Genomic DNA, 13,377 nt, shown 5'->3' on the forward strand with positions numbered 1-13,377 from the left:
TTTCTCCCCCCCCCCTCTCTCTGAACATGGGCAAAGACATTTCCTAACTTATGAGTATGATAAAACAAACGCATATCATAACATATCTATACGTGGTATCCAAACCCCATCCCCGGTTTGTACTACTTATGTTAGTATATTTTCAACAAGATAATATAATCTTGAAAAAAACTAATTCAAAGCTAGATTACAACTATTTTAGAAAGGGCGTATTAGTCTAGAACGTGTGTACTGATCCTGTTTCTGATCTCCATGTTTACCTTTTCCTTATCCCTCAAGCCTAAATTTTATTTAATCATGTTTCTTCTTCCCTCCACATGGTCTACTCTGGCTTACTGATTTCCGTACATTTTTAAACAAAGTATTCATTGACATAATTATATAAATAATCCTACCATTCCAGTGTGCAGTGATGTCTTAGTTCTACAGCCAACTTTTCAATAAATGAGTGAATATTTTCTTTCATTGTTCGGATCAACATAATTTCATATATATTCTATTACTCCATCCCCCGAAAACCTTTCATCTTTTGGACACATTGATTATTATTCAGTTACGAAGAAATAATAAAAATGAATACGTTACAGATTCCATTACAGTACAACGTTTGAAATTTGTTTATGAGTGTTGTCGTTAGGTAATAATACATAAATAAAAATATTTGACATATAGCTACGGAGAGTTGATAGCTACGGAGAGTTGATATTGATTCGAGTCTGAAGTCTATGTACTGGTGACAAACTTTATCCTTCCCTCGTTGGATGGGAAAACGGACCTAGAATGTCTCAGGTACTGCAAGATCACATCAATGTCCAGAGAATCTGAAAAAATGCGACGAACGAATATGAAAATTAAGAAGACAGGACATCAAACAGAGTATGAACATTTTCTCGAAGAAATAGTTGAAACTATGACACTTAGAGCTGACCACATCGAAAAGACAGTTACAAATGTAACACTTAGAGGTGGCCACATCAAAGGGACCGTTGAAACTATAACACTTAAGGCTGACCACTCAAAATGAACAGCTGAAATTATAACATTTATGGCTGACCACAACAGCTGGACAGTCCAAACTACGACATTTAGGGATGACCACATCCAATGGACAGCTGAAACTATGATAAGAAGGGCTGAAACATCAAAGTGATACTTTAAGACATAACACTTATGGATTACCACATCAAAAGGAACAGTTGAAACTATAACATTTAAGGTTGACCACATCAAAGGGACTCTTGGAAACATATTACCTAGGGTTGACAACATCACTGGGACAGTTGGAACTATTACTCTTAGGAATGACCATATCAAATGAACGAAACTATAATACATAGGGTTGACCACATTAAAACGGACAGTTGAAACTATGATGCTTAGGAATGACTACATCAGAGAGAAAAATAAAAACATAACACGCCGGGCTGACCACATCAAAGGGGCAGATGGAACTGTAAAACTTAGATTCACCATACCAAAGGGACACTTGAACTATAACACTTAGGGCTGACAGAAAGGTACAGTTGAACCAATAGCACTTAGGGTTGAACACATCACAGGGGCAGATGAAACTATACCACTTAGAGTTTGTAACATCAATGGGACAGTTTGGGCTGTCCCCATCAAAGGGGCACTTGAAACAATAACACTTTGGGCGGGCCACATTAATGATATAGTTGAAACAATGACACTTATGACTGAAAACAAACTGTAACTCACAGGGCTGACTAAATCAAAGCGATAGCTGAGACTATAACACTTAGGGTTGACCACACATATGGAACACTTCAACCTATAACACTTAAGGTTGACCACACATATGGAACACTTCAACCTATAACACTTAGGGTTGACCACACATATGGAACACTTCAACCTATAACACTTAGGGTTGACCACACATATGGAACACTTCAACCTATAACACTTAGGGTTTGATACACATATGGAACACTTCAACCTATAACACTTAGGGTTGACCACACATATGGAACACTTCAACCTATAACACTTAGGGTTGACCACACATATGGAACACTTCAACCTATAACACTTAGGGTTGACCACACATATGAAACACTTCAACCTATAACACTTAGGGTTGACCACACATATGGAACACTTCAACCTATAACACTTAGGGTTGACCACACATATGGAACACTTCAACCTATAACACTTAGGGTTGACCACACATATGGAACACTTCAACCTATAACACTTAGGGTTGACCACACATATGGAACACTTCAACCTATAACACTTAGGGTTTGATACACATATGAAACATTTCAACCTATAACACTTAGGGTTGACCACACATATGGTACACTTCAATAACACTTAGGGTTGACCACACATATGGAACACTTCAACCTATAACACTTAGTGTTGACCACACATATGGAACACTTCAACCTATAACACTTAGGGTTGACCACACATATGGTACACTTCAATAACACTTAGGGTTGACCACACATATGGAACACTTCAACCTATAACACTTAGGGTTGACCACACATATGGAACACTTCAACCTATAACACTTAGGGTTGACCACACATATGGAACACTTCAACCTATAACACTTAGGGTCGGATACATCAATGGGAAGATTGAAAGTAAAACATTTAGTCTAGACCACATCAGTGGGACATTTGATGTTGTAACAGTTAAATCTGACCAAATCATATTGACACTTAAAACTTAATACTTAATTTGACCACATTAATATGAAACTATAACTATAACGCATTGTTTGACAACATCAATGGGACACCTGAAAGTATAGCACTTGGGGCTGACCACGTCAATGAAACACTTTAAACTAAAACATTGCTGCTTACCAAATCAAGTGGACACTTGAAACTATAGCACATTGTGCTGACTAAATCACTGGGACACTTGAAACAATAAGACTTAGTATTGATATATTTACTGTACTTATGATAATGATCATATTTTCTATCTGGTTCATAAACCTAGTAGGACTGACAAGCAAATAAGTCTCAAAGTCTATTTATTTACATGTGACAATTAGCAAACTTTGAAAGGAGTTATTCCTTTATTACACGAGGATTGATTTTTTTAATGCGCTTACCAAAAGTGGGAATATGTATTTGTACATATATATCCCCACACATCTGATGTGGTGTGATACCCTTACGTTCTTTTATCTCCTAGTGCATCAGAGACAAAAAACACGACTCACTTAGAGGGATATGTTGAATCATTCTCTTCTTAATTATAGTGTATCCGTCGCCACCGTTGATCATGAAATCGGTCAGAAGTACGTTGTACACTGTGTTGTCATCCAGAAGACTGTACGTTGGCACTTTACAGACATGACACCTCACCTCTACAGACACCACTCTCTGACCTTTAGGAAATCCAAGATTGTAAGTAACCTTTAGACCTGGAAAGAATGGCATACTTTTAACAATATTTAACACCATTTACAGTTGCTTCCAAGAAGGATTAGCCCATACACATCTCAGAAACTAGAGGTATTGTTTTGAATTGTAATCATTCCGGTGAAATGCCTGGATAAAAATGAAACGGTTTGAATCAAAATATCAAACTCTGACTCCCTTCTATTAAATCTAGACTTCTTGACATAGAGGTTTTGGATGATATTTATATTCCTTCAACAACGAATGTGATCTCGTATATAAATTAATATATGGTTAAAAATGTGTATGAATGAAATTCTTCACTAAGATGACATGTGCACAAGTTTGTTTAAAAACATTTTCTTTGATATTCAACACCGAAATACTGTCACGCATTTCATTTACTAAATGTCGAAAGTGGCCTCATCAAAGACAATAGCAAATATGTTCAGGGGTACTTAATCAAGGAAAAATGTATTGCAGTCTTCGATACTAATAAACAGACCTTAAACTTTGAATGGGTCTGATTAGAGAATGACAGATTGCGTAAAACAGACAACAGTTTATATTCAACAGCTAATACAAACATTAGAGATCTCAAATCTTAACATCAAAGATGTTTATCAGATATATAAATATGAAATAGGTCTTGAAACTTACAATGATGATGTCATATGACAAATTAGGATTCCCTAGAAGTAAGTGTATTATAAGAAGACAAAAGAATACCTGACATCTGAAGAAAAGCTCCATGCCGGTTGTGTGGATCGTATTTTGCAACTGAATGCTCAAGCATTTTCAGCAGATGCATGCCCCGTATTTGGATCAAGTCGATGTTATTTCCAAAAGGAAATACCGTCAAGACATTACCCATGGTAATATTTCCTGCAAATTGGAGAACAGTCTAACATCCGTATTAAGGACACTGATTGGGTTACAAAAATCCCATCTGAATGGATGGTATCCTTCATGCAGAGGTTTATACTTATATGGCAGCATGAAAAGGACACAAATGTTTTCCTTTATGAATAAGTATTCTTTATATATCAATGTTTCTAGTGTCATTATTATATGCTCATTTTTGTCTCCGTTGACTTTACTTTGTCAGAATCGTGCAATATTTTACGATACTGAACACCTTCATATTGCGCGCACGCGCACGACACGTGTGCCTAAAGATAGTACAGTAAAAGTTAATGATGAGGACGAGTTCACTGAGTCAGAAACAAGACCTTCATTGAAGCAAACGAATGAATGTGATATTCGTAATGTCAACTACAAACGCGAAAGATGCAGTACTCGAAATACCGTTATGATCCCTGAAACAGTTATTTAGGAGAATATTCATTTCTTTTCGCACATAGTATGGTTAAGTCTATGACGCGTGCTCTATAGGATCTATAAAAAAAAATAGAAAAGCATATCGAGGCCAAGGAATATCGCATATCTATCAGAGACGTACCATTTTACAAGTCTGTCAAAATACTAGATTCGAGAAAAAAACAATTCAACTGGAGATTTTGGTAGGTAACAAAGTGACTCAGAGCCAATAATTCAAGGCCACTGAAATGTATTTTTTCCGCTGGATAAGTGGAGTGCAACATAACAGTTGCTTTTCAATTTTCCTCGTGTAACTATATGATACAATGTTAGGCTAGCGATATAAGACACACTGCATGATACAGGTCATACCTGGGGGCCTTGCAAAAGCGAAATGCAAGTGACAGAGCATAAGCATGTTTTCTTAAGCTAGTAATAAGAATGGCAATGAATATACTTAACATTTATGCATCTTAAATTTCCTCAGAATTATACTTCTTAGTTAGTTCTTCAAATCCGACTAACATGTCCTGCAACAACTTATACACACAGAAGCTGTACTGTAAATTTGAGTAGCCTACATTTCCAGCCGAAATCCGCTCACCATATTCCACTGAATTAAGCCAATTATGAGGGGTGAAACGATATGTCGACATATCGATATATCGATACTTTTGCTGTAACGAATCGATACAAGAGATGGAGAATTGATACAAAACGATACTTACCATGCGTATGTTATTTTAGTCTACAGCAGTCGTGACCGCTTATTAGTAGTTTGTCTTGGTATTCTTTAAATACAGAATTCGTCTGAAACAGCATTTGCAGTCCTCATGTATATAAGTAAAAACGAAAAAGACTATTGGGAATACTCGCTCGCAGTCTCCAAATTAAACAATGCTTCATAATCTGAGCCCCCCCCCCCCCCGCTAATTATCTTAACCCAGCAGCATGTTCAGCATATAAGATACATTCCAAAAGTGTTCCACATGTATAATGAAGTGCTTTACTCATCATTTAATAACAACCTTTGCTCTATTTGAGACCTACACTACCAGTGTGTTACAAGGTGAAATATGTTACATTGAAATCTCATTGGTGGTTATTGCTTGTTCCGTTCCAGGTTAAATAATAACTACCAGTCAGAAATTAGTGTAGCTTATTCCCTGCGTGACAAACAAGAAGTACGAGCAAAGCAACAGAGAAACTTCGTGCATAAGACAATAATATGCAAAGTACTTAAAAAGAGATGATGTCATGGTATGCGATTGCGCAAATTGTGCAAACTGTGTACGAATTCGCACACTTGGAGGACAGTGATGCACGAGAATTAACGCAAATTAGTTGATAGTCCCGCATATGAAAATGTGCATGGGAAGTTTTTATGTATATTTAATTTAATTGGGTTATTTGTGGGGGGAGGGGGTTGTTAGTTTAAAAATTATAGTTCATTACATGATATTGTAATGTAACATTGTTCGCTGGACTTGACCGTGTCCAAAATTGAGTTCGTTTCTGCTTTACCCGATTGGCTTGTTTTATTTCATTTTATGGAAACAAATAATACATAGCTCAATTATTCTCTATGTGTATGGGCTTTACATTAGGACCATTATTAATAGAAGAGGTAAATATGTTTATTCGGGTCAAATGTTTGGAGTTTCCTGAATGAATTATAGATAATCTAGGTTACTGTTTTGTAAACATCAAGATCATTCTAGAACGTTATTTTCCAGTAGTTAATGGCTTTTTCTTCTTCAGGAAATGCTAATTCTGACATGGGGTCAAGTAGAGAACTATATAATCTTGTGATTGTGATGATTGTGTCATTCGTGTTTTAACATCTAGCACTTTGAAGTTGTATTATGATGGGTGTAGTTGGGTGGAAATTCAATTTCATCGAATTATTGAATCCCATTGATTATTTTCTCTGGGAATACGAAAGTGTTCTGATGAAATTCTTGGATAAAGACATTCACTGGAATTTGGAGTGTATACAAACCTGGATTTATATTTATGTGATTCAGTAAAAGACTGCAGGCACATCAGCACACTAGGAGCTATAATAGACACGTCATCGCCTTCAGTTTTCTTTTCTTTTACTGGATTTTATTCAGGACATTAAATTACTAGGACTTGTGTTTATAATTCTTGTATTATTTTGGGATTTAATTCGAAATACCGTAACTTAGTTTTTCTCATTTTCACTTTGTATCCTAGGGAAATAAATTATTTATTAAATTGTACAAAGCTTCTTGTCTTTCACTCTTTTCTGTTACTCTTTCTAAGAGCATAGACTCGTAACGAAGTACACAATTTTTATTTAACCGCTCCTGTCACGACAACTGTTTTTCGGGTAGGCAACTGTTTACACATCTGGGTTCTTCAAGCATGACATGAATGGTTGTTTTTGATTGGTACATTGTTCACTGGAATATGCATTGTGGCGTAGTATAAACATTCCATGAAAGGAATTTTACAAATGCGTGTTTAAAATACGGGCTACCTAGAAAAGCCAAACTTTCTGATTCCTGGCATGGTTTTGTTCGGCAAATAATTTTTCGAGTTATGAAGTATATTGGTTTATTGAAGCTTGAAAATTGTTAATGGAGATACCAGTGAGTGAGTTTGAGCCCGAAAATTGTGTTTGATACGAGCCAGATGTACATGTTTGATGGACAAAAATAGACGGCATGAAGGTTAATCTTCATTTCAGGAATATTGTAGAAAGGGCGGAATACTGAACCTTTCAAAAAATACAGATGATTTGAAAGTTGAATGCAATTTTCATTTTTTATCAACTAATTCAGCCCTGCGGATAATATGCTAGAAAACCATATATCCATATCAGAGTTAAGATAAACTGAATAATAAGAATGAAGAAAATGAAATTAAGAAGTAAACAAATTTATTTGAATATCTCGATCTGCACAAGCAGACTATGGCTTTGATGGACTAAAAACCCTAATACAGCATTATGGAACAGTTAAGAATTCTAGCATGATAGTAAACTACTGATTCAAGAAAGGTCGTTTATGTTATTGACAAATCCTATTTTGGAGCAGATGTATCCATAAGATAATATCTGTGAGCTCTGAAAAATTGTACATAACAACCATAAAGATCAGTTCCCCAACATATTCAAGCCGACAAATCTAGCTATGCATATGCCCCTTCAGAAGGAAGCATAGAAATATATACAGATAAGGAATAGAGTATTCTCAGATATAATTAACAGATTAATACTTGTACAAGTAGAAGTGAAATCCTTTACAGATTTTGATGTCAATAGAGCTCTAAACAAGTAGGTCAGAAAAAATGAAAGATACATATTGAAGAGTTAGGTAAATATTGAACTATGGCCATTTTCTCCTTCCCCTCCTTCTTTTATAATCTCCCCTTCTTTCGGTGACAAAGGGTGAAGTCCCCTTAAAGCTAACATCTTGCAGCATATCTCCTTAAATTGCACATAGTGAGAAAAAAAATTTGAATTTCTCTTTCTATGCGGAGATATTTAACCCTTGAATGAAGGTGCTGATGGAATAAATAAAATTAGCACAGAATCAGACCACTCAAGTGTATCACCTTGTATAAAACTTTGTAAAACAAAATTATAGAATAGGACTGGTTGTTTCAGTAACTTTCCTTCTTCACTGCCAAATACAAGTACCTCTGGATGCAGCAGTCTTTTGCATCTGCAGGAAGTAAAATGTGATAGATTTTGTTGGTATTCATCCTCATTTCCATGCCCTAGTTCAAGATGCACGAGGAAATTACTTTTTCTTCTCTTTTGAAGATAACATCGTAATGTCTTCCAAGTTTAAGTGAGACATGACTTTGTTAATAAGATGTTTTCCAAGCATTCATGCCATACAGAACAAAGGGCCTGGTGGCTAAAGTGAGTTAAATGTAACCACAATTAAATGACCTGAAACGCTTGGGGTGGGGGGGTGGGGGTGCAATCACTGACAACTAACAGGTAGTCTGTTTTGAAAGTATTTTAGTTTTCATAGGTGAGAATTGCATATAAATATATGATAACTATATCTCTACTTTTATTCTGCATACTGGAAATACTACCAGTCTGTCAACGTACATAAAATGGCACCACCTACCTTCCAAAGATGGAAGGACTATCAGTAACATATGTGTATCGATATGTATCATATAGCAGGCTGTGTACCGTGAATCGTATCGATACGAGGCACAGGTGTATCGTTTCACCCCTACCAACTATCCAGCCCCTCATAATTAAAAAAGAAGAATTGAATTGGAGGAATATAGAAACAAAATCCTTGCGCATTCTTTCACAATATGATTCTAAATTTTGATTTTAAGTAGACCAAAACGACAATTCTTTTTTAACCTGATGTAGAGCGCGCGACTAAGTTAAAATGTCCCTTGGCGGAAATGTGTGCGCATGAATACTGTTATTGTGTAGTGCTGAATCTATAAATTCAGTTAATTATTTCTTGTTTTATCATTTATTATTAATCATTAGAAAGTTAAACAAAATGAGCATATAATAAAAAAAGTTTACTGCATTTGTATGGGAAAATATGAAGTTGTTTCTTCTGAAAAATACTTCACTCCTCAAGGTCGTGCAGTACTTTTCAGAAAAACAAATTCAGTAACCTGTAATTATGAGATGTGCCAAATAAAGGAAGTTTAAATAATACTCTCTGTTGCAAAACTGATTGATTATAAATTTTACAAACGGAAACACGTGAATTCAAATGTCTGACATGAGAAGTATAATCTTGCATCAATTATCTCCATTAAATATAGAAAACAAAATTACTGCTGCAAAGGTGTAACGAATAATTTTACAGTCACCTGTCAGGATTATTGATTTAGGTATATCATGGCAGGCTTCATTTCAAGCAGCAAATATTAGTATATGGTTATGTTCAGAGGTATACCTTTGATAAATTCTTCGCCAATCTGCCTTGTCATCGAAATGGAGATTAATTTTTTTTAAAAATACAAAGGCTGAATAACATTAAAAAGATATATTGATTGTATATTTATAATTAAATTTAAGCCAGTAAGTGACCATACTCTTTACCAGGTATTATGAGGGTACAATTTGCACGGAAAAAGTCAGTAAAAGTCTTTACCTGGTTCAATGGAGGCCCTAATTCCCCCAGATTGCACCAAAGCGATTGAGGCAGCCGCCCATGTATCATTGGCTTGCAGGTAGTCTAAATGATAGCTGATCATTGCATCTGTATACAGATTACCTGTGTGACAATTAAATTAGTACATATATTATTTTTATTTTATAGTTAGCAATTAATGATTCAATGTATTTTTTTGCGTTGCAATTGTTCCTTTAAATTTTTAAGAGACAGGGCTCCTTATAAGTCTAGAAAATACGGCTGCTTGATAGATCACAGATTAGCTGTGTGATAATTTAATTAGTACATTTGTTATTTTGTTTCATAAGTAACAATGGTTGAATTGCATTGCAGTCATTATTTAATTCTTTAAGAGTCAGGGTTCCATATAAGTGTAGAAATTACAACTGCTTGATAAATAAGTGTTGACTAGATGCATATGTTCACTTATATGCATACTCACGCGCACACACATACATTAGTGTTAATTTTATATTTAACAATATCGTATATATAGCCCTTCTCGCCACCCTTTTCCATTATAAGACATCTTTCAAGAGAGGTTAATCCCCGTTTAGAAGTCACCATATTCTGCAGCATGGTAGTGCATATTTACCGTTTCATTCATCTCACGAAGAACCAGAGGGCATGCCTTAAACATGGTATTGTTGTAGGACAAACTGTTGAAATGGTAAAATGGGACAAATGATATATATACCAACATATCAGTGTCAGCAAAATAAGAGCGGATACGTTGGGCGTTGGAATGGGTGTCTTTGTTATTTTTTTATATTTGTTGTTTGTTTGTTGTTTTGTTTGTTTGTTTTTATGTTATTGGCGTTTTCTTTATCTCTGCTGGCTAGGTTCCCAAAATAAATCCACTTGAAGTATAGAACATGTGAGTTAAATCAAAAGTCTGAAAAATTTGAGTTTTGCTCACAAACATTCTCATTGGTCAATATCGATTTTTATGATATTTTGTCACAAACATGGCGGATTTACAAACCCAAATACAAATTGTAGAATAAAATCATATTTTCATAAATTTTGGACAAATCACCAATTTCTTTGAAAATGCCCCCAAAATACTATTACAGATTTATTATCAACTTACTGCAAAAAAATGAAAAGGATATTATTTATAGTTTGTAATTCTATACGTTTTGTTTTTTTTCAGACCCTGATACAATCTTTTTGCCTAGTGCGCATCCAGTTAGTCCTTCAATTCTTCTCAAAAAATCTTTAAGCAAACCGCAGTCATTTTATTTATAAATCATGAAGATAAGTATGTTTTAAAATATTTTAAAATGTGACTTCACATAAAGAATGGTCATAAAAAGTCACCTAGACTATTGGCATAATTAGTTTAGCTCATTTGGTTGAGTGATCAGTGTATGTCCCCGATGTCTCAAGTTCGAATCCGATATTATTTTCCATTTTCACCGAATTTTTAACCTGTCGTTATCAAGTTAAGTCCTTTTCCTTTCTTTTAAATAAGCAAATCTTTTCTGGTTTGTTTCTGCATATTGTTTGTCTAGAGTTTAAATATACACAGAAAAATATAACTTCAATATTGTATCATTTTGTTTTGCCGTCTGTTGATACAGCAGAGCTAAGGATACGTGACTATTCAGGAAAAGCGCTTTATAGTGGACGCTTTCTGATCAAAACGTGTTCTGTACTTTCAAACATTGTTCACTTCTAAAGAGGTTTAGCCAGAAACCGGTAACATTTACAGAATTCACGAAAATATTTCCAAAGTATTTTATGGCAATTTATAAGTTTTTACTGTCTGCGGAAAATGCATACGAATGATGTAAAGAAAATCACGAATTGTAGGCAAATGCATCCTTGCAATATATGAAGAAGCTCCAAAGTGCTAAGGGGATGTAAATTTAGATAAGTACCTAGATTGCACTCCCGGATCCTGCACCAATACGTTTCACCCTCCAGAAGGACAGACGTATGACCAACAACTTCACGCTTTTGGGCTTCTAAGGGTTTCTGCAATTCCTTTACTTCAGCTAATATATCGTTGTCTGCAAACAGAAAAAGAACCCAAAAAAGCCTCATCAATTCAGAGAGTAAAGTATGCAAAATATATCAAGATAATTGCATCCCAATGTATATTGCAATAAATATCGACGACATTTCGAACTCCCCAGATATGTATAGTACTTTAGAACAACTGGTGTCTGAAATCAAAGCAGCATGCCATTTAATGTGTGAACGTGGACGATGAGCATCGTGTCAATGAGAATATAATGCAATCGTCCTTTCCGAATTCGATGTTTCATAATACAGTGAGTGGTGATAAAGATGGCAAATTTTATGACATGATTAAACATAACTTTGTAAAAATGTGGTATAATGAAGCCAAGAAAGTATGCCAACGGATGATAGGAGTTCAATGACAAGGAAGAATACAGTTATGAAGAAAATGGATTAGAATTAAAATTAAATATATCGGACCTTCATATATATGAAGTTCCGATATATTTCATTTTAATTCTATTCCATTTTCTTCATAACTGTATATAAATACACAACACACACACACACACACACACACACACACATATATATATATATATATATATATATATATATATATATATATATATATATATATATAGCTAAGAATTGTGTCGAAGAGAATATGAATAATACAGTGAGTAGTGATGAAGGTGGCAAATTTTATAACATGATTAAACATTCGTTATATAATACAATTCTTTGTGAGTTAGTCCCTAATATATATATATATATATATATATATATATATATATATATATATATATATATATATATATATATATATAACCAAAATTATTCTACGAACAACATCAACTTGATATGTATAAAATGTGGAATAATGAAGCCAAGAAAGTATGCCAACGGATGATATTATTCAGTTATGAAGAAAATGGATTAGAATTAAAATTAAATCGATGCAACTTTATATATATATATATATAAGCACTTTATTGAGATGATGAATTTGAATGGCGAGCGACACATAAAATATTACACCTGGAATTGGATTTAATATATTAAGCAACTTGTTCCCAATAGCCATTCAGAAGTTAAGGAAGTTATTCAATAGCTTAAAAGAAAACTATTTTTTATTTTAGAAAAAGAAAAGATAATTAGCTTTGCATATGTATACATATATACCATGGTTAATTCGGCTGCCTAAACAATTCCTGTAATGTGTAAGTCACAGTTCAATCGTTAACAAAGTGCAACAGGTTCTTTAAACCACGGTTTTTGCCAGCTGAACATTTTAATGTAATTGATAAGAGACTCTGAAACAAAACTGTAATAAAGTGTGTACTGTAGTCTCTAGTTTAAACTAATTGGATTGTTTTAGATATATGGATGGTATTTTATAAGCACCACATCAAGACGTTTATCCTGACTTGAAAAAGCTTAAAATCGCTTAGCGAAACTTTGTATGCGCTCTGTTATTCACTTGTTTTTCATCCATTGTTTCCAAAGTGATAGGAATAATCATTATACTGTTCCTGTTCCGATCACAT

General features: G+C 34.4%; 1 pseudogene; it reads right to left on the reverse strand.

Moving 5' to 3' along the window:
- Positions 1-672: 672 nt before the first annotated feature.
- The window catches only part of LOC149773017 (snake venom 5'-nucleotidase-like), a 31,835-nt pseudogene continuing 19,130 nt past the window's right edge, over positions 673-13,377 (reverse strand).

This window comes from Sinohyriopsis cumingii, unplaced genomic scaffold (assembly GCF_028554795.1).
Source record: "Sinohyriopsis cumingii isolate HCF-2022 unplaced genomic scaffold, ASM2855479v2 utg000913l, whole genome shotgun sequence".
Classification (NCBI taxonomy): domain Eukaryota; kingdom Metazoa; phylum Mollusca; class Bivalvia; order Unionida; family Unionidae; genus Sinohyriopsis; species Sinohyriopsis cumingii.